Here is a 2,513-nt window from a genome sequence, read left to right on the forward strand (position 1 = left end):
GTAGGAGAGGAAAGAAGAAAGGATAAATGATACTAAGGATGCTTGAAAAAGCAACAGGAAAGCATTTTTGTTTACTTAAAATACGTACAAGACACCAACAGAGACACAATTTATTTATTTATTTTTCATTTTTCTTTATTAAGAAATTTTCTACTCACTCTACATACTACCCACAGATCCCACTTCCTCCTTCCTCCCACCCCAGCCCTCTCTCCCAAGCCACCCCACATCCCCACATCCCCCAAAACAAGTTCTTTTATGGGGAGTCAGCAGAGCCTGGTACACTGAGCCTAGGCAGGTTCAAGCCCCTTCCCACTGCACCAAGGCTGTGCAAGGCATCACACCACAGGCACCGGATTCCCAAAAGTCTGCCCATGCACCAGGGACAGATCCGGATCCCCCTGCCTGGGTGTCCTCCAAACAGTTCAAGCCAAACAAGAGTCTTCCATATCCAGAGGGCCTAGTCCAGTCTTCATGGGGGCTCCACAGCCACTACTCAGAGACACAATTTAAATGAAATTACATCACTTGAGGTGATAATGCTCACTCCAATGCACAGCTATAGATTACCTAATAGAAACCTCAGTGCCAGGCATTAGAAACCTCCCTTCAGATTGTTGGAAGGGCCAATGAAATCCAAAAGACAAGCCCCAAAGAACATAAGCCATTGCCATTGCTCTTAGTCGTCTCCTAGAACTTGAAGATAAAACCATGTTGCTGAAGACACCACAAACTTTGGATAAAAAATTTGAAAGTTTATGTGTTGGAACTGACTTGGGAGCCTCCTCTCCAATTACTTTTTCACAGTATCCAAAGGTGTTATGCACACTGCCTATGGAGAAAAGCAATCAATAGTTCTACTGAGCTGTAAAGTCTATGGACCACAACAATGACTATGTAGTTCTTGAGTGTTTAGAATTGATTTGTGGCTGGGATATGGAAGAATTTAGAATATTTGGTTAGTAAAACCATTTAATGCTGTAGATAGAGTGTAATGGGCCACTCTGATTGGAGTTTGGAAGAAAAAAAAATGTTAAGAGATGCATACAGTGGGGTCCTGGTTCATAAGGTTTTGAGGGGGGACAAGGATTCCTATCTATCAAAACTGTGTTAGGTGTCTTTTGATTGTTTTTTTTTTTTTTTTAAAATCAGGAATCTGGCTGCATTCTGCCCATCTTCTGAGACCTTGAGTGCATTTAAACTAAAAGATTACAGTCTAATTTGCTTATGGTGGTGAAAAGGTGTAGAGCAGGCACACATTCATTGCTCTGTGTTTGCTGATTATGGATATGATATAACCAGTTACTTCTAACCTATGTCCAGTTAATTTCCTTGCCATGAGGCATTGTACATTGAACTGTGAGCAGATGAAAAACAAAACAAAACAAAACCTTTCTATGTTAAGTTGCTCTTGTTGGGGCGTTGTATCAGAGCAACCTAAGACAGACAGATACTAATCCTGGCTTTGCTAGCTTTGCTTTTCTGGGTAATCTCTTTTTCCTTTTTTTTTTTCTCTAGGCTGCTTGCCTCATAGCAATATCATGCTCATTTTTTTGTTTCTGCCACAACATGAGAAGATAGAAAACTACTATATGAAAAAAGAAAAGGTCTAGAATAAAAGAAGTTTCCAGAGAGCCCCATGAGCATCTTAGATACTGAAACTATAAAATAGTAAAATTAAGATCACTGGGGAGGAACTTTCAGTTTCAAAGCTTTGTTTTTGCTTCACTTAATGTTTTTAGATGAAAGTTTGTACACAACTACCAGTTAACCCTTTCAATGGGGCCAAGACTAAGATTATAGAATTCTGAAAGTTTTTATTTGAGATCTTTATTACACTTCATTCTGAGACATTGTGATGCTTTTTAGGCATTTCCTTTTTCTTCAGCCATGCTTAAAGCTACCCTAACAATGTCTTTACAACATGTTCTTAAACATTTCATATGTTAAAGTTAGTATTGTTAAAGATAAGTATATGAATATGGAATTCTTTTTTATAACTTTATTTTATGTGCTTCTGTGTAAAGGTGTCAGATCCCCAGGAACTGGAGTTACAGACAGTTGTAAGCTGCCATGTGGGTGCTGGGAATTGAACCCAGGTCCTCTGGAAGAATAGCCAGTGTTCTTAACTATTGAGCCGTCTCCCCAGCCCTGAAGATGCAATTCTTAACCACAAAGAAGACCACAATTCACACATTTATTCATCTTTTGGGGTGACCTTACTGAGCACAATCTTTTTGGTGATCTCAAATCATTACATTTTCGTGACCCAATAAAACTCTCAAAGATGTTCTTATTATTACCATTCTTTAATTTCTAAAACATAATGTGGCAAAACAGAGCTACAATCTAATTTGGAAATATTGACCTCCTATAGCCAGCCTTAAAGTCATATGTGACTCAGATATATGCATGCATACACATAGAAAAAGGAAAAAAAAAGGAAGGAGAAAGCTGATGATAGAATAAGATGGGCGTGTGCAAAGCAGGAAGCTCAGTGCATTCTTGACACA

Source organism: Peromyscus leucopus, chromosome X, assembly GCF_004664715.2.
Source record: "Peromyscus leucopus breed LL Stock chromosome X, UCI_PerLeu_2.1, whole genome shotgun sequence".
NCBI classification, from domain to species: domain Eukaryota; kingdom Metazoa; phylum Chordata; class Mammalia; order Rodentia; family Cricetidae; genus Peromyscus; species Peromyscus leucopus.